This window comes from Vulpes vulpes, chromosome 5 (genome assembly GCF_048418805.1).
Source record: "Vulpes vulpes isolate BD-2025 chromosome 5, VulVul3, whole genome shotgun sequence".
NCBI classification, from domain to species: Eukaryota; Metazoa; Chordata; class Mammalia; order Carnivora; family Canidae; genus Vulpes; species Vulpes vulpes.
In genome coordinates this window covers 15,717,234-15,736,151 of record NC_132784.1, presented here as the reverse complement: position 1 = coordinate 15,736,151, position 18,918 = coordinate 15,717,234, and the positions used below count along the sequence as shown (strand labels likewise).

General features: G+C 40.0%; 1 protein-coding gene across 15 annotated transcripts in view; it reads left to right on the top strand.

Moving 5' to 3' along the window:
* Positions 1-18,918, top strand: part of NCKAP5 (NCK associated protein 5) — a 946,904-nt gene that overhangs the window by 897,289 nt on the left and 30,697 nt on the right. The gene's annotated exons all lie outside the window — the stretch shown is intronic.

The following is an 18,918-nucleotide window of genomic DNA, read 5'->3' as shown; positions in this document are numbered from 1 at the left end:
CCTACTTCCTACAAGTCATCAGAGAAGCAGGACCCATGGTGAAATCATACATTGGCTTACCAAGAAGAAAGTGGCAAACACCACTGGCACCGTAGTTAGGTGGTTGTTCCCTTTGGCTCTCTGTGGTTTGTCAGCACCTTTCTGGTGGTGGCAAAGAAAGGAGAAGGGGAGGTGATCATCACGGGACTGCCCTAAAAAGATGCCTAAGACCAAGCTAGCTCCTTGTCCACCTCTTCCCTTGAACTTAGTGTGGGTCCACAGCAACTAATTTCACCTTATTGACCTTCAGCTGCTCCATCCAAGAATGATTTCCAGGGCTCCTTCCAGCTCTAAAACCCCATTTATTTATTGAACACATATTTATTGAGAGCCCCCTCTGACCCAGCTTTCCAGCAGTGAGTAACTAGACAAAACTCCGTGCTGGAGAGGAAACAACAGCTATGATTAACTAGTAAATGTCTATCATTTGTTGAAAGAGATGAGTGCTGTGGAAAAGACAAGGTGAAGCAGGTAGGGTACAGGAGGCCAGGACTGCGGGTGTGTGTGTGTGGGGGGGGGTGGTTAACATTTTAAAAAGCAGTCTAAACAAGCCTGAGAAGGTATTGTTTGAGATTGGAAAGAAGAGAGGGAGTGAGCCAGGAGGATATCTGGGGGGGAAAGAGGGAAGGGCATGCTCAGCAGAGGGAAGAGACAGTGCAGAAGCCTGGAGGCGGGAGCAGCAGGAGGCCAGTGTGGTTGTGGCCAGAGCAGTTCGGAAGGGGGAGGGCAGAGGAGGCCAGACAAGTAAAAGGAGCTAGAGCTCATAAGGGCTCGCTTGCCATTCCACGGACTTTGCTCCTCCTCTGATAGACATGCATGGGAGTCTTTGGATGACTTTGAGCAGAGAAGAGGCATAACCTAAGATGTTCCCAAAGGATCTCTCTGGCTATCGTGTCTTGAAGACCATAGGAGCAAGATCAACCCAGAGGCTATTGCAGTCATCCGGGCAAGAGATGTTAAGTGGCTGAAACAGGGTGGTCTTGGGGAAAGGAGTGAGCAGCACAGGCCTGTAACGCTCTCTGCAGGGAAGGAAATGCTTTGTATCTGCGCTGTCCGGTACCAGAGCCACTAGCCACATGTGGCCCATAAGCACTTCAAAGGTCACCAGTACCAGCAAGGAATAAAACTTTTATTTTTTTTTAAGATTTATTTATTTATTTATTTATTTATTTATTTATTTATTGAGAGAGAGAGAGAGAGAGAGAGAGAGAGGCAGAGACACAGGCAGAGGGAGAAGCAGGCTCCATGCAGGAAGCCTGATGCGGGACTCGATCCGGGGTCCCCAGGATCACACCTCGGGCTGCAGGTGGTGCTAAACCGCTACACCACCAGGGCTGCCTGGAACAAAACTTTTAAATTTAATTTTCATTACTGTTTTCTTAAGAGTTCTCACTTGGTCTATTCCCTTTTTTCCTCTATTTGATTATTAGTTTTTTTATCTTAACTAAGTTCGATTTAAATATCCATAGCTGCATGCGGCATATATAACACAGGGAGTAAGAATATGGTCGGATTCCAGATCTTTTTTTTTTTTTATTATTGGAGTTCAATTTACCTACATATAGTATAACACCCAGTGTTCATCCCATCAAGTGCCCCCCTCAGTGCCCATCACCCAGTCACCCCCATCCCCCGCCCACCTCCCTTTCCACCACCCCTTGTTCTAAGTAAAAAGACAACACAATTGACTGATAGATTAGAGGGTGAGGGTAAGGGAACTAGAGTCTAGGGTAGCTCCAAGGTTCAGGTCAAGGTTGAGGTCAAGGTTCAGCATTCTGCTGACTGAAATGGAGAAGGCTGAGGTTGGAGCTGGGGGGGTGGGGGCATCTCAGACATGCTCAGTGTGAGCTGCCCGTGGAGCCGGTGGAGGTACTGACTAGGCAGTGGGCCGTGGACGTCTGGAGATGTAAATTTGAGTGTCAGCACGTAAAGGGTCCACGTGAGGTCAGGAGGGGAGGGAGTATTGATAGAGAGAGGACTCCATCCTCCCAAGGGGTCAGGGAGAAAAGAAAGAGCCAGCAAAGGACGGAGCAGGAGCAAGCAGGACGGGAGGAGGAGAGACAGGTGGAGAAAGAAGTCAGGAATGGAGGGGGAGTTCCATGATTCCATATGTGGCTTGTTAATAAAAAGAAGGATACTGTCTTCATATTCAGTGGTCCAGTCTCTCCCTCTGGCAGTGGGTTTCCAGGGTTGGGTGGAGGGTAGGCAATGGGAGAGGGGAGGAGGGATCATCCAGAGGCAGTTTGAAAACATCTTGGAAAAGGAAACAAGCCAAACTCTGCCAGTGAACAAGTGGGGGCATGAAAGAACGTACTTTAGGCTTCACATTTTAACATTGCTTTGTTTAACTGTGTCGTGCAAAGCAATCAGGAATAAACAGGGGCTGGCTAGGGATCCTGGTGAACAGTGAACCTGCTCCTTTAACTTTTCTTTTTGATCTTTTTGCAAACGGAAGTGGGTCTCAGCCTGAGCTCTTTTCTCAGTATACTCACTGTGTCCATCCTGTTCCCTCTAACCAGACCTAATCCCTGTGTGAGAGAAGAGGCTCCTTGCATTCTATTGCCATAGCTTCTGAGCGAAGGGTGCTTCTTTGCATAAGAGGCTGAGGGCTAGATAGAGTAACTCTGGAAGCAGCACTGCCAGAAGAAGCTGCTTTTTCTCTAGCCAGGCACCTGCCCTCTGCTTTTAATAGTGAACTTGTTGCCAGAGCTCAGTCATCTGCACATCCTGACCGAGCCAGCGGCTGATGACAATGCTGCCAGGAAGAAAGAAGGTGTGCAGACAGCTGGTGTGGCTGTGGGCGCATGCTGGCTTCCAACAAACCCTAGGAAGGGGCAGGTAGGGTGGACTCAGCAGCATTAACTTTTAAAATGCTGGTAAAATTGATCTGAAAAGAAATAGAAATGATTCAGAGAAAAAGATGAAAAGGAGTACATGTCCTGTGTGTGTGGCTGCCAGTCACCATTCGGCCTGGCTTTCATCACCTGCACCTGTGAAAGTGACCCCACCCTCCTTGCTTCTTTAGGGAGCATGATTTTATAACAGAGGTCCCCAACCTGCAGAATGGAATTGCTGGCAGACCTGGAAGCCTTATTGGATGTTCTCCAAGATAGTTGTTCTTTCTCAACACACCCTCTCTTCCTGGGTCCTTGAAATTTCCTGCAGGTAGAGAAGGGCACTTGACAGTGGCAGTCTGTTTCTCCATGGCTTGTAGAAAATGCACAGTCAGGAGCCTTTGCCTCTCACCCTGTGTCCTCCTCACCACCCCCTCCCCCAGGCCACTGCTCAGTCATTAGCCACTTGCCCTGCTAATCACAGCATGCCTGGGTGGGGGATGGGGGGCTTCCTTTCAAACAGTCTCCTATGACCCCACATTCCCTGGTTCCTCCTGCCCACTTGCTTCTTTGAATCACACTGAATATGGCCAAAAAAAACCTACCAACCAAAACCCTGCCTACAGGCTCATAAAACACTCAAGTAAATACATGTCTTTTCTTTCAAGATTAGTTTCTTTAGCCTAACTTTGAAATATGTTTGAAAAGTCTAGGTTGTTAGCACAGAGTGGCAGGAGCAGGATTTAGGAGCTGGGTAGGTGGCCCAGTGGGTGAGGTTTCAGAAGCAATTTTGTGGCTTTGGATCCACAGAGCTGCCCACTCTGATTTGCCAAGCTGAGCATAACAAATATTGTGTCCCTGGCCTGCTCTCTCTCCCCTTCCCCTTCCACCTCTATCCCTTGCTCATGCCTTCTCCAAAGCCCTGCCTGCAGGAAAGAGGCGGGAATGTTTGGACCTTTCCTTGTCCAGAAGAAGAAAGACCCAGAGTGGCCACCTACTGCTGAGGGCTGTGCTAGAGAAAGCAATGAATCCATTTTCCCATTTTTCTCAAGGATGTAGACTTTAAGTTTACCCTTCAGTGATGTTTCTTCATGGGTGCTGTGGAGGCACATAAAAATCTTTGGTTTTGTGGGTTTTTTTCGATGGCTGCATGTACCCTGGCCTAATTTTCATAATCTGCCCAGTTGAGGAATTACCATCACAGAGAGTCATTCTCATTGATGAAAATACGTCATACCCTTGAGATCTGAAAGAGAAAAATGAAGATTAAGAACCTTCGTTCTTGCCATATTTCTTTGAAAATTTCCAAGTTGAACTGGTTAGTAGATAAGTGAGATTGGCCAAAGAATGAAAGCAGAGAATTGACCTTAAACTAGTTCATTTTGCTTTATTCGGCACTTGCTCAGTGTCCACACCAGCATTGGACACCAGGGGTTGAGGCCAGGTTAAAGACATAGTCCTGCTACCTGGGTGCTTCCAATCAGACCTACACTGGAGGCTCCATCTGAGCGAGGAGATAATCAGGTACCCTACACAGTTGTGTTCTATTGCCCAAGGCCATAATGTGGGCTTCACAGAGGAAGGAAGCAGAATTGATACTTCTTTTTAGTTTTCCTAAATCTTCTCTTCCTCCAAAGTAAAGCCCCCTGGGGTCTCTAGATCACACTTTGGAGCTCACTTTCGAGAGCAGCCCCTCCTTCCTTGAGCCCCATACCCTCAAAATGTAATGATTGGGTCAAATAATCATAGCTTCAGAACCAGGGTCCCACAACCACCTGGTAGTCCTCACCTAATCAAGCCCCAATTTCCTGAACCAGAAGTACATTTTCTTCCTTTGAAGGTGATTACATTCAACAAATTACAAAGAGCGAGGGCCATTGAGTTAAAAACAATTGGTTTTGCAGTAATTAGAAAAACACAAGGAAATGATGACTGTGGAACAATATTAAAAGGGACCCTGAAGGGTAACAGCTCTAGCTCCTGGTTAATTCCTCAGCTTGAATATTTAGAGATTCACAACTAATTATGCAGAGATGATGAATTTTAAAAACACTGCCACCCGGCCTTCCCAAGGCCAAGGACTTTGGCTATTAATAGAGCAATCAGATTTTGCTATTTTATAGAAAATTCATACAAAGTTGCATCTATTTTAAAGCATTCATCTGGCATATGACTTAAAGATGACAAATCTCTGTAATGTGCAAAATCAGCATTAGGTTAAACGAAATCCAAACTCATTATAATCACTCCCAAGTTCCCCCAGAGAAATCTACTGTTTAAAATGGACACTCCAGGTAAGAGTTATCCTTGGTCCTTCCTGAAACTTCACTCTTATTAGGTCATTTTAAAGATTTGCTTTATTTTTGACAAGCTCATCCCAACTCAAGGTAAATGGACATAGGCAATAAAACACAGGGGATTCATCTCCAAGCAATAAACTGTCTCGGGTGACAAATGAAAAGTACTGACCATGACAAGCAGGCTGCTGAGACCCTTCATGGTAACCAGAGTCTCAAGTTTCTCTCTGTCCCCCTTTGTCCACCATGAGAAAACCCACAGCCCTTTAAGCTATTCGGATAGGATTTGCACTATGCTGAGATTTGGGGGTTTCAGTGGGGAGAAGTGTCACGCACAATAATAAAACAAAACAAACAAAAAGCCCACTGGCTTCTGAAAGACACGTGGTCATAAGGTAAGCATCAGAAAAAAAAAACCCACCGTGTCTCCAGACAGGCTTGAAAAGGGAGGCCGCGATGTGACCTGCATTTAATTATTTAAGCTGCATATTGTGAGGCCCTTAAGAAAGCAAATGTCATGATGGACAGAATGAGTTTACCCTCCTGTCGAAAGAGCAGTGTGCCGTGGCGAGGCCGTCGCTCAATTAAATTGGACTGCGGGATATAGAGGGGAGGGAGGCGAAGTCTGGGACCCTAATGAGACATTTTGGAAGGAAGAGATGCCCCCCAGCGTTTGTCACTCTTTGATGGACATTCTCCCCCCATCATTACCATGGCACCCCCAGCGCTACCCTCTCAAGTTTGAATGTGGGGTAGCCTGAAACATTTAAACCCAAGCCTGCAAAGTAGGATTTCAAAGTAAAAAACAAATCCCTGGTTGTCATGGCATATGCAGGGGGAGCAAATAATACCTAATGCTGTGCAAATTAGCCATCTTTGGCTGCCTGGGCAAAGAAAGAAAGCTGGGCAAAGGATCCAAAACTAAATATTTAAGCAGTGAATTGGAGGACGTGTCATTTTGGGAAACTGTGTGCCCTCTCAGCCTCATGCAGGTGGGGAGAAGGGAGGACTGCTTGCTAGTCCTCTGAGACAGCCCCATGAGTGTGTCTAAGGATGACTTTTTCGTAGAGGTTGCCCATAATCCAAATAATACCTTGAGTGTTCACACAGGATTATGTGGGCCACCGGCTCTCGAACAGGATGGTTGTGAACCCAGGAGACATGTGGCAATCTCTGGAGACATTTGGAGTTTTCATACTCAGAGGTGGGTGGTCTCATATGGGATATGGAGCCCGTGGTGCACAGGGCAGCCCCCCAAAACAAAGCATTATCCCACACAAAATGTCAACAATACTGAGAAGCCAAGAGAAGATTACTCTTTAGGCATCAGAAATGTTCATTGAGAGGGACAAGCTGTCAAATATTTGTGCCAAGATCCGACAGCTGCCAAATCCCCCTGCCTGCCCAGCAGGAACCCCAGGCCCGGCCCAGCACCTAATTGGGTGGTTAAGATGCCCTTCCTCCAAGGGGCTTTGAAAAGGAAGTTCATGCTTCCGTCTGGGACTTTCACATTTGGCTGTTGATCCTGTTCCCAGCGCCTTTGTCAGAGCGTGTTAGGGAGACACCGACTGCCGAAAATGGTAACACAGAGCACAGATTATTTGAGGCTGCTACACATTAAATCTCTTATTAGTATTTCATTTCTGTCTCTCTTAGAGAACATGTGCCCTGAGGAGGCGGAAATCCTTTACAGACTTGAAAGTAACCGGAGGACAGTTAATCCTCACACTGTGCTAGTGAATTAGGTAAATTGCAATTAGATGAAAAATAAAGAAAAAACATAGACAACAGGTGTCTGGGTTTCCTTGGGGACCTTAGAGTTTCTTTTTTGGCTAAAAAGTGCATAGTGACATTTGGAAAGGGCCTTTTGCCAGAACTCTTCCCTCTGAATGGTTAAGACTCAGAAGATTAACATAAATCTCCAGATTAAAAATGCTGGGGTCAATAGAAGAAGCCCTGTTGAATAAAAGGGGTAAGAGAAAAAGAAGGGTCTTAGTGTTCAGAAGTAGCTCCTTCTAGAAGTAATTATTATAGTGCGCAAAACAAGAATGCAGTGTGCAAACCTTTGAAGTAGGAGGGAAAGGAAATGGATATATTTTAATTATTTAGAGTGCTCTGTTCTCAAACTTCAAGGATCAAGAAAGGAATCATTTATCAGATTCTCCCATCTCAACTGCCCCTCCTCAACCAGCCAAAAACCTAGAAACATATACATATTGTACAACGAAGCAGATGAGCTCAGGAAAAACAAAAAGAAACAGGGTTCCTCCCTAAACAGCAACCAGGAGTTTTGCCAAGAAAAAAATGTCAACCATCATGTAGTGAATCACACAACTGGCTGCTCTATGGACCTCTTGGAACCTAGAAACCAAAAGCTATGGTCGTTTGGCTGCAGTATTGGACATGCCCACAATCAGGAGTCAGGACACCCGGGTTCTAGGTCAGGCTCTGCAAATAGACGTTGTGATCTTGGATGAATAATGCTGACCTTTCTGAGCCTTGGTTCCACATGCCACATGATGCTACCTTGCCTGTCTCTCCCAGAGTAGTTCAGATGTGACATTAGATACCACAAGCTGTCTACAGAGTGCAAAATAAATAGGAGCAATATTATGTTAAATGGGTTGAAAGAAAGAGCAATTCCTGGAATGCAAGGTTGAGGATATCAGAAACCTTGCAAACCTCAGGCCAAAATAATGGCAAGCTAAAGCCTCAGAAAGGTAAACCTCTCTCATAAATTAGCCAACATTATACAGTTTCATTAAGGGAAATATCATATTATCCTTATCTGTTGTTAAAATTCAGTCGAAGTGAAAAAGAGGTGATTTAAACTTCCCTGAAACAAGCCAAGCAGCATCCTCCTTCCTTATTATTTATTTCCACAATAAGTAGCAATATCCCAAGCTATCACTCAGCATCATTGTTTTCAGATTCAATTACATGGGACTCAGAAATATGGTGAGGCTAGATCAGGTGGGAGAAAGTCCCATTTTTAATTAGACCAGGAATTTTATTATAAATGAATAAATCAGCCCACTCTTTAAGGAATTTAATTAGAAAAGGAGACAGCATCCTTTCCATAGTATTGGCCAAGCTTGCTCTCCATTTTGTGCAGGCAGAGAAGTCTGGTGGTTGGCTTCCAGCTTCCCTATTTATGAGCTCCCAAAAGCATCTTAAAGACTATTTTCTTCCACTCTTGTCCTTGTCACTTTTTTTTTTCCTTTTTTTAGATTTTATTTTCTCATAAGAGAGAGAGAGGCAGAGACACAGGCAGAGGGAGAAGCAGGCTCCATGCGGGGAGCCCGACGTGGGACTTGATCCCAGGTCTCCAGGATCACACCCTGGGCCGAAGGTGGTGCTAAACCACTAAGCCACCCGGGCTGCCCCTGTCCTTGTCACTTTTTAAAAATAATCTTTCCTTTATCTTGATTTGTTTGGCCCATCCTGTGCTATCCTGTCATTTTGACCCTTTTCATCCTAGGATGTTCCTTCTCCCAAAAATAATCAGGTACCTTCTAGAGCTTCGGATTTAATAGAAGGAAAATCTATAGGATCAGTATGTTTAGGGAAGGCCCAATGTTGTGCTGACATCATTCACTGTACCACGTGCCCATGAAATCTTTGAGAGGTGTGAAAAGACCCAGATACTCAAAGCAAGCAGGTGTCTTCTTGGACCATAACTTACTTACTGATCCAGAGCAAGCATCTCCCTTCCCTCTTTCAGACTCTGTTGAGCTAGGTATCTTTTGATCCCACCCTCCTACCCTTCCCAATGTTCTATCACTCTGCACAAGTGCCGCAGTCTCTTGGTCATCAAGCTTCATGCTTCACATCAAGTCTCTGCTATTTGGAGAAGTTCTTGCAGTTTCCCTCAGGTACATTTTTCAAAATTTGGTCTTATTGTTTTGATCACAAAAGTCCCTGCCCAATCTCTGTGCCTCTAGCCCCATTCAAAGTAACCATTTTTTATTGGTTTCTTGTTTATTCCCCTTAGTCTTTGTGCACACCAAACAAATGCAGATAAATATTTCATATTCAGAAGGAAGTTGACTATACTGTTGAGCATCCTGTTTGATTTTGTTTTCTTCCATCTAACAATATATCCTGAAGACCATTCCATGTCAGTACATAAAAATCTTCTATGTTCTTCTTCACAGCTATCTTGTGTGGCTGTGCCATAATTAGTTTAATCCTCTATGGAGTAGATTCCCAAATAGGACTGTTGAGTCAAAAGTGAGTGAATCCTCAGGGGAGTTGTGCTGTTTTCACATCCACCTGCAGTGATTGATGTGCCTGGTCCCCCAAAGCCTCATCTATAAATTCAAGGTCAAGCTTTTGTGTCCTGTCAGTCTTATATATAAGAAATGATTTTCCAGTGTGGTCTGAATTTGATGTATCTCATTAAGAATGAGGTTGAAAGCTTTTGTTTAAATCTATTAAAATGTCATTTGTATTTCTATCTTTGTAAATCATCTGCTTGTGACCTTTGCTCAGTTTTCTGTTGAGTTGTTAGCCTTTTTTCATATCAATTTCGAAGTGCTTTTTAAAGTTTAGGGGTATTATTCCTTTGTTTATAATATAAACTAAATTTTCTGTTTTTCATTTGTTTGTGACATTACATGCAATGTTCTCTGAATGTAGAAGATTTTACTTTCATATGGTCAAACTCATAAATCTTTTGTTTTGTGACAAATCCTTTCTGACTGCAAAGTTATGGGGAAAAAATAATCCTCATATTTCCTCTTGAACCCATACAATTTGGGATTTTGTCCTCACATATGGATCTAACTTCTTAGTTTGATTATTCAGTTGTTCTAAGTCAGTCTTATTTTAAAGGAATAATTTAGCAAAGAAAAAAATTGATCAGTTTCTTTTATGACCATCTGTGAGGGAGACAGTTTGGTAACTGGATTAAACAAAGAGATCCCAGTTACTTCCACTACAATGATTTAACTACCAGCCTGAGCCTATCATCCCCATATTCTAGAGTTTGCTATGTTGGTCATTTCACCATCAGGCTAAATTAATGAGAAAGGATCATAGGACCCACTGAAGAAAAAGGAATGTTTGTTTTCAAGAGGCTTCTGGGTGCTTCATAGAGCACGCTGTTTATTACTGACTAATCTTTGAAGTACTTATATTGCCAGTCTGAATGTATGCAAGAGAAGGAAGTTAAATGTGCAAGAGAAGAACCTTAGGCCAATAAGGCAGTGAAATATCTCCTTTGTCTATGATTATGGGTAGAGTCTGTACTTGTTAGAAACTTACCATGAATTATCACTAAGTTAAGTGCTGTGAGGAATAGAGAAGAAGCATGAGACATGGTCCTTCCCACAGGGAGCTTAGAGTCTACTTGTAGGGAGAACTTAGAAACTTGACTATATATGTCCCTATGTTCATAGCACCATTCAATAGCTAACATATGGAAATAACCCAATGTCCATTGATTGATGCATGGATAAGAAAGATGCGGTATTAATATACAGTGGAATATGACTCAGGCATAAAAAAGAATGAGATCATTCCACTTGTGACAACATGGATGGACCTAGAGGGTATCATGCAAAGTGAAATAAGTTAGAGAAAGATACCATATGATTTCATTTATATATGGAATCTAAAAAAACCAACCAACCAACCAACCACACACACACACACACACACACACACACACACACAACAGTCTCATAGATACAGGAAACAAACTGTCAGTTACCAGAGTGGTTAGGAGTTGGAAGGTAAGTGAGATAGGTGAACGGAATTAAAAGATACAAACTTCCAGTTGTAAAATAAGTCATGGGGGTGTAACAACACATATCATGAGCATCATTTAGCAATGCATAAAAATATTGAATCAGTATGTTGTACACCTGAAACTTATAAGATCTTGTGTGAAAATTATACTTTGCTTTGAAAAAAAATCCACTAACAAAACCAGCTTCATTGAACTAAGTTCCCAAAAGGATGGTACCAAGACTCCTACCTCTACCCATGATTGCCTGTCCCTATAACTCCTTCTGTTTGACCTTACATCATGATCTATCGTGGGGTCTTATTTTCCCATGTCAAATGAAGACTTATGTTCCCATTGCAAGTGGAGTAGATCATTTCAAAGTCAGAATGTAGGCCTATAGGCTTATATTCCTCCTCTGTGATTACATGGTACTCTAGTCTCCCATGACCATCAAATTGCTATTATCTGTCTCCCCTACTTGTTTCTTAATGGCAGGAATTATGACCTTTTATACTGAATCTCTAGCACATGGCAAGAGTTTACTGAATGCTTATTGAAGGGCTTGGTAACTAAATGGTCTAGGTGTTTGAAAATGAGTGCCAACACGTAACCAGAGAAAGGAATAAAGTATCAAGATGTCTTCTAGGGTAAGCCTTGAAGACTCAAATTTGAGTGGGCATAAAGGAGAAGAGAATTTCTCCTATGGACAAGTGAATGAACTGGGGAATGAAGGGAGGGTCAGAAGAGGGCAGTTACTTGCAGTGACTGCCAGCCTTCCCCCTCAGCAGTTAGCAGAACAGAAGGACATATGGTTTTATGAGAGTAATTTATAATATAAAGGTGGTGCCAACTGGCAGTGGTTGTGATCTATGTGTGCCAGTGAGTTTGAAAGGTGAGCAGAGGACCAGCACAGAACACAGATGATGAACAGGCTTGCATTTGCAGTTGCTCTTCCCAGAATCTGACCTTAAATTTGACTCTGTCCTATAGCCTTTGCTGAAAACCAACAGACAAAAAACTTGCCACTCTCTCTTTCTGCTTCTTCTCCTCATTTCTAGTAACCTAGAGATTTTGTGTTGGAAGAGAATTTCTAAGTTCTCTTGTCTATCTTCTCTCTCACTGGAATGTAAATTCCATTAGGGCAGAGAGTTTTGTTTTGTGCCATAGGCTCATAATTCCTGGCATTTAATGGATATTTATTTGATGAATGAGTGAATGAATGAACAAATGAATGAATGAACCTTCTCCATCCTCTCCTTATTTAGCCTCTGCTTGGATTCCTCCATTGGTACCTTCCCCATCCTCTCCTTATTTAGCCTCTGCTTGGATTCCCCCATTGGTAGATAATCTGGGTATGCACCATTTTACGAATGACACTATTCTATTGGAAAAAAACTCAGATTTTTAAACTCTTTTTTTTTTAAAGTTGTATTTATTATTCATGAGAGACACAGACTGAGAGAGAGAGAGGCAGAGACATAGGTAGAGGGAGAAGCAGGCTCCTCACAGGGAGCCCAATGCAGGACTCGATCCCAGATCCCGGGATCATGACCTGAGCCAAAGGCAGGCGCCCAACTCCTGAGCCACCCAGACGTCCCTAAAACTCTTTTTTAACTGAGTTTTTCTATACCATACACTGGTGAGAGAAGAGGAAAGAAGAATCTGTCATTTGGGTTGTACAGTATTACATAGGTGGGGGAATGGATTGTGGATAAAGACTACACTCCACATGCAGGAAAACAACATGAAATCCAAAATTCTCTTTGATATATAATTTAGCATTTGCTGAGATAGTGAATGAAAGGATGAATGAATGCATGAATGAAGGAATGCATAGATCAACAGGATATAGTAGAAAATGTTCATGAATTCTTTAGAGTCAGAAAAATTTAAATTATTATCATTGGTGGTATCACTGAGTTTTTCTGAGCCTCAGTTTTTCATCCATAAAATAATAATAATAATAATAAAATACTTAATTGCAGGATTTTAATGAGACAGTATATGCAGCATACCTTTTGGAAAGGTGTCCTTTCAATAGAGGCTATTGTTATTATTATAAATTAATTTACTGGAAGACTCAGTGAGGTGTAGCTCTGGTGTGGAGCAGTGAGAGAAAACTGGAAGGTGATCAACCGGATACTTTCCTTGTTCCTAAAATGCAATAATGGAAGGTTTTCAGAGAGAGAAGGAAAGCACATAGTGGGACAAGGGGTCCTTATTCTAGAACCTCCTGGATTCATCCCTTTATTATTGAACAGCATTCATGTTTCTGGACATTCAAGCAACACAAGGACTGAATATTTTGTTTTGTTCATTGTTACATAACCAGTGCCTAGAATAGTGTCTAGCACACAGGAAACACTTAATAAATATTTGTCAAATGAATGAAATGCATTCGTCCTGAAATAAGTCATTCTCTTCACTAAAAACTCAAAGCACAAATGAACAGATTTTCTGGTACCTTTCTCAAAAGGAAAAAAAAATAAAACTTTAAAAAATTATCATTTCAGTGCCATAAAATGTCTCTTTAGTTCTTCTTGGAGTGCAAAGTTCACATACATAATACAGCTAAATTACAAATGTTATTCAGTATAATGCCAGTCGGATCATAAGATGAACGAAATTATGGCTAAAACAGCATTTTAAGCTCTGCGTTTGTTGAAGAAGAAAAAGCAAAATGAGTTTAATTCCTTGGTCCCAGAGTGAGATGATATTTAGCCTGGATAATACTCCTGGATTTACAACTAACTTTGTTAAATTATACTTTTCCCTTTTTTCCCGTTCTTTAAATTGACTGCTAAAATGTGCCATGCTGCTGAAAATTATTTTTGAAAGGAAACTTGATAATGATTTGGAGGTGGGATGACTGTTCTATCTTTTCCAAACACTCTACCTTGAGTCTAAAAACATCTGTTTCTAGAACTTAACAGGAGGTTTCTAGAATTTAAAGGGGAGGTTGATAGGAGAATCGCTGAAAAGCATGCATGCTTCTAGAAGAAAGAATCTCTAATCAGTGTTGAATTGAAGTGATAATTATAGGCACCCTTGTCTTATTCCTGGTTTTTAAAGGAATTCTAGTGTTTCACCATTTAGGATGATGATGTTCATTGTAACTTTTTATTGTTGTTTTTATTTTTTGGTAGATTCATGTTATTAGGTTAGAGACATTTTCTTTTAATCTAGTTAACTAAGAATGATTTTTTTATTTAATCATGCATTCATGTTGATTTTTTTAAATCATAAACTATATATGCATCTATTTGGATGATCATATGGTTTTTACCTTTAATCTCTTAATGAAGTAAAAGATATTTATATATTTTAATAATTAATCCAGCCTTACATCCTTAGGATAAACCTAATCTAGCTATAATATAATATAATATATTTTGTATATTGATAAATTTAGATAGCTGATATTTTGCCAAATATTTCAACAATCTATATTTATGTATTAACCCATTATATACTTATTTTATATATTATTAATTTTATTAAATGGGTTAAAATGACTCAGTGATGTTATTTTCTTATGCTTTCTTTATCTTGTACTTTTTTGTACTTTACTACTAAAATAATACTGGTTTCATAAAATGAGCAGGGAATATTCCCTCTTTTCCTGTTTGTTTGTTTTTAAGAAGTTGTTAGTTAGAATGACCTAAGCTTTTAGTAAGTGTGAGAAAACCTACTTATAAGTATATCTGGACCTGATATAGTCTTTGTGGAAAGTTTATTAATGATTGCTCAATTTCATTAATAGTATAAAACTTTTCAGGCTTTCTGTTTCATCTTCTGTCAGTTCTGATAAATAATATAAATTTTTATAGGACTATGGATCTTTGGTCTAAGTTTCCATGCTTATTGGCATATACCAGTTGATTGATTTTTCTTATTATCTATTTAATTCTTACTATATATATATAGTTATATCCCCTTTTTATTACTAATATTAATTATTTAACCTTTCTCCTTGTTCAAATCAAACGTGCCAGTGGTTTGTCAATCTTGTAAGTCTTATCAAGAACTAATTTTAACTTTACTAAACCTACAACTTTTAATTCCTATTTTATTGATTTCTACTCTTATTATTTATCATCTCTTTCTTTCATATTTGGTTATATCCTTTATTCTTCTAATTATTTCACAAGAACACATAGCTTACTTATATTTTATGTTTCTGTGGGATTTTTTTCTCTTCTTTTTTGTGATCAAATGTTTTTGGTTTGGGGAGGATTTTTTTTCTTTTTTTCTTTTTTAAACATTTTCTTTCCTCTTTTATACCACTGTTTCTCTCTTTTAGTTTAGATATTATGAAATGAATGTCTATGGAAAACCCTAAAGAATTTACAGACAAACTATTAGAAATAACAGGAAAGTTTTGCAAGGTGACTAGACACATTTAGATGTAAATGTCAGAATCACCTTGAAAAGGAATTTGGCATTGTCTCTTAAGGATGATTGTTTTTATGCTCCTTTACCCACTGACTTCACTCCTGGAAACATGCCTTTGAGATCATCTATCACATAGCCATCAGGAAGGTTATACTAAACTATCCACAGCAGTGTGTAAGTGTAAAAACATCTGGAAACTTCCAGAATGTTCATTGACAGGTTAATGGAAAATTAAGTTGTGATATATTCACACAGTAAAATATTATCCAACAGTAAAAAGGAAAGAACCACAGCTAAAAGCAATTCTATGGAATTATCATAGTAACATAACTAATTAATAAAGCAAGTCTCACAGAAACAAATGTAGTATGATACCCTCTTTATAAATTTCAGTAACAAGCAAATTAAACAGCATATGTTTAACATACCTATGTATGTGATAAAACTAAAAAAAGAAAAAGAAGCAAGAAATGGTAATAGGATTGATCATGATGGTTACTTCTGTAGGGAAGGCAGGGGATGGGATGTGGGAAGAACAGGTACGTAGATGTAAGCAATTTAAAAGTATTCTAGTCCTTGGATTGGGCAATAATTCCACAGTCATTCATTATATTATGATAAATAAATATCATTAATAAAAAGGACCATGCTTAGTCTACTGATAATGTGTCTTGAATATTAGATTGTGATTAATCCAATTCTGAGACTCTGAGAACCAAGATTATTTAACTCTCTGTTTCATATTAAAATGATTATAAGAAAAATGCCCATTCAAGAGTAGCATGATCTGAGACTTCTAGAATTTTAGGTTTTCAGATGCTCCATTTTGTATGAGTTGCACACACACAAAAATTATCTGCCTCCAATTTCTGTTCTCTGCTACCTTCTTAGATATGAGAAGGACTTTTAATCAGTATCAAATACCACACTCTTATTAATCAGAAGTCACATATTACAATGGGCTTCTTCTATTCTTCTAGGACAGAATAACAGAGAGTGTTATGCCTCAGCATCATAATGCTGTTCATTTCATCTTTCCTCCTCTTGTCTTTCTTTTTTCTCCAGTGCTTTTGTGTGTTGTCTCTCTTGCCTCACAAGACCAGGTTTCCACATTGCTTATTCATTCTTTCATGTCATGTCAGATCCTAGGAGGTAGCTATCTAAGTGTAGCCTGAAACAAGAGTCTAATTAGATAGAAAGGGTGTTGGCAAAAAAAAACCCAGATAATATGGTCCATTAATCCCACCTAGAGAGGTCAGCTTAGATGGCCAAGACAGACAAGCAGATAGCATACATTTAAGGTAGGCAAGAAGCTCAGAGATGAGGTGGTAGTGAGTCATGGAGAGGGAACAGAAACTAGGAGCAGAGGTTATAGGCACCTCAGGGCACAGGAAGGTAGAAAGGAAGAATTAAGGCTTTACCTAATACAGCATCTCGTGTGTTTTAATAAGATGTGAGGTCACCCAGTGAGTTAGCCAACACCAAAGCTGTCTCCCTAATCCCCAGATCCAGCCTCTTTTTCATCAGCAGAATAGAGAAGGTGGTGAAGGGCAGTGAATTTTATATTCAGCCAGTGGTCTGCTAAATCAAGGGCCTCCTATGGTCCTTTGCTTCAGTATCAGTCCTATCTTCATGGGAGATGGGCTTGATCCCAGGGAAGCCAAGTAAGGACACCTGACTATATCAGAGGAGAGCAGCAGACAGAGGGACCTGTCCCCAATATGACCTCTCCCCAACAATTCTTTCATTTAGGAAAAAATAATATGAAAAAATATATATACATAGATGTTATATGTATGTATATATGTGTACATATGTTTAATATGCTATATTTCTATCTGTGTACACATATATATTATATTTATATATTTGTGCATATATAGTTATATATATATATATACCCATATATATGCTTCTAGAGTATTTAAAACACACACACACACACATACACATATATATGTATGTATGTATAGACAGGTAAAGCAGTGTAAACTGAATACTGGAATAAGCATTTCAAGGCAGAAGACCTAGGTGCTAGTCCCAACTGCCACCCTGTAGCAATGGAGAAATCATTACTCTTCTCTGGGCTTCAGCGACCTCCTCATTGTAAAACAGGACCATTGGACTATATGATTTCTAATTTTTTTTCTAGCTTTCAGACCTCTGTGCTAGAATGTGGGCAACATCAATTTTAAAGACAAGCTTTTGGGTCTTCCTTCTTCTTCATTATTTATTTCATTTCCTTCCAATATTTTCCATGTAGAAGTGAATATCTTCTAATTCAAAATTTGATACCACTGGGACTTTGCATAGCAACTTACATTAAACCTGACTAGATTTTCAATGGATATTATGATTATAAAAGAGTTCTGAAGGTGGAAAAGAGATTAAATAATACTGATAGGGTCAAGTTACGTTAGAACTAAAAATTAACCTTTGGAATAATCTGGAGGACACTGAAGATCTTAACAGAAGTAGCAGTAGAATAATAGGCTGGTGATCTGATTAGGGAAGACTCAAGAAAGAGTGGGATGAGAGGAATTGGAGACAGTGGTATATATAAATCTTTTTAAGGCCTTTTCAATAATTAGGCATAGATAAATGGGGCACTGAAGAGGAAATTCTTTAAGCTAGGAGAAATTGCCACACATTGCATGCTGATGGAAATAATCCCAGAAAGTGGGAGAAAAATTGATGCTACAGGAGATATGTGCAAGTGGAGGGGTTGTTCTTACATAGGCATGTTATTCTTATCCATGGTGACTTAAGGGTAGGAGAATTTATGGTCAGATGCTATGAGATATGGATGGGAACTTGTAAAAATTCTCTTCTAGTTGCTTCTGTTTTCTCAGGAACAAGGTCATCAGCCAAGACTATTGTTAAGGAGGTGTTGAAATTTTGAAGATAGAGGAGAAAGTGTGAAATAGTCTAGAAGCGGGGACACGAGAAATTTAGCAGGATCGTCAACTTGAAGCTAGTAATTGTGAATTAAATAAGACCAATGAACAGGGTTTTCTGTTTAGCTACTTGCTTATTCAGCAGCAGTAATGAAATAGGCAGAAGGTTGAACTTAAAAGTTGGGGTTTTGTTAGGTGGCACAACAAAGAAAGGAGCAATAGAGTTGAGAGTGTTTGAAGGGAAATGATTACAGTGATGACCCTTGTAGACTAAGCTGAATAAGAATGAGATATGGACACGAAAGACATGAGGAACTATAAAAACATTAGTAGAATCAATGGATGTTAGATTCCAGTCAAACGATTATTGAGTTGAAGCATTAGAGGAAGTAAACTGGTAAACAAGGAAACTGGGAGATGGAAAATTTGAAATTGGGGTTCTGGGGTGGTTTAGTTCATGATAGTGGAAGTGGGTAGAGGACAAGATCTGTAGAAAAGAGAGGACACCCCATCAAAAGATGAATGGATAAAGAAGATGTGGTCTATATATACAATGGAATATTACTCAGGCATTAGAAAGGATGAATACCCACCATTTGCTTCAACATGGACGGAACTGGAGGGTATTATGCTGAGTGAAGTAAGTCAATCAGAGAAGGAACAAACATTATATGGTCTCATTTATTTGGGGAATATAAAAAATAGTGAAAGGGGAAAGGGGA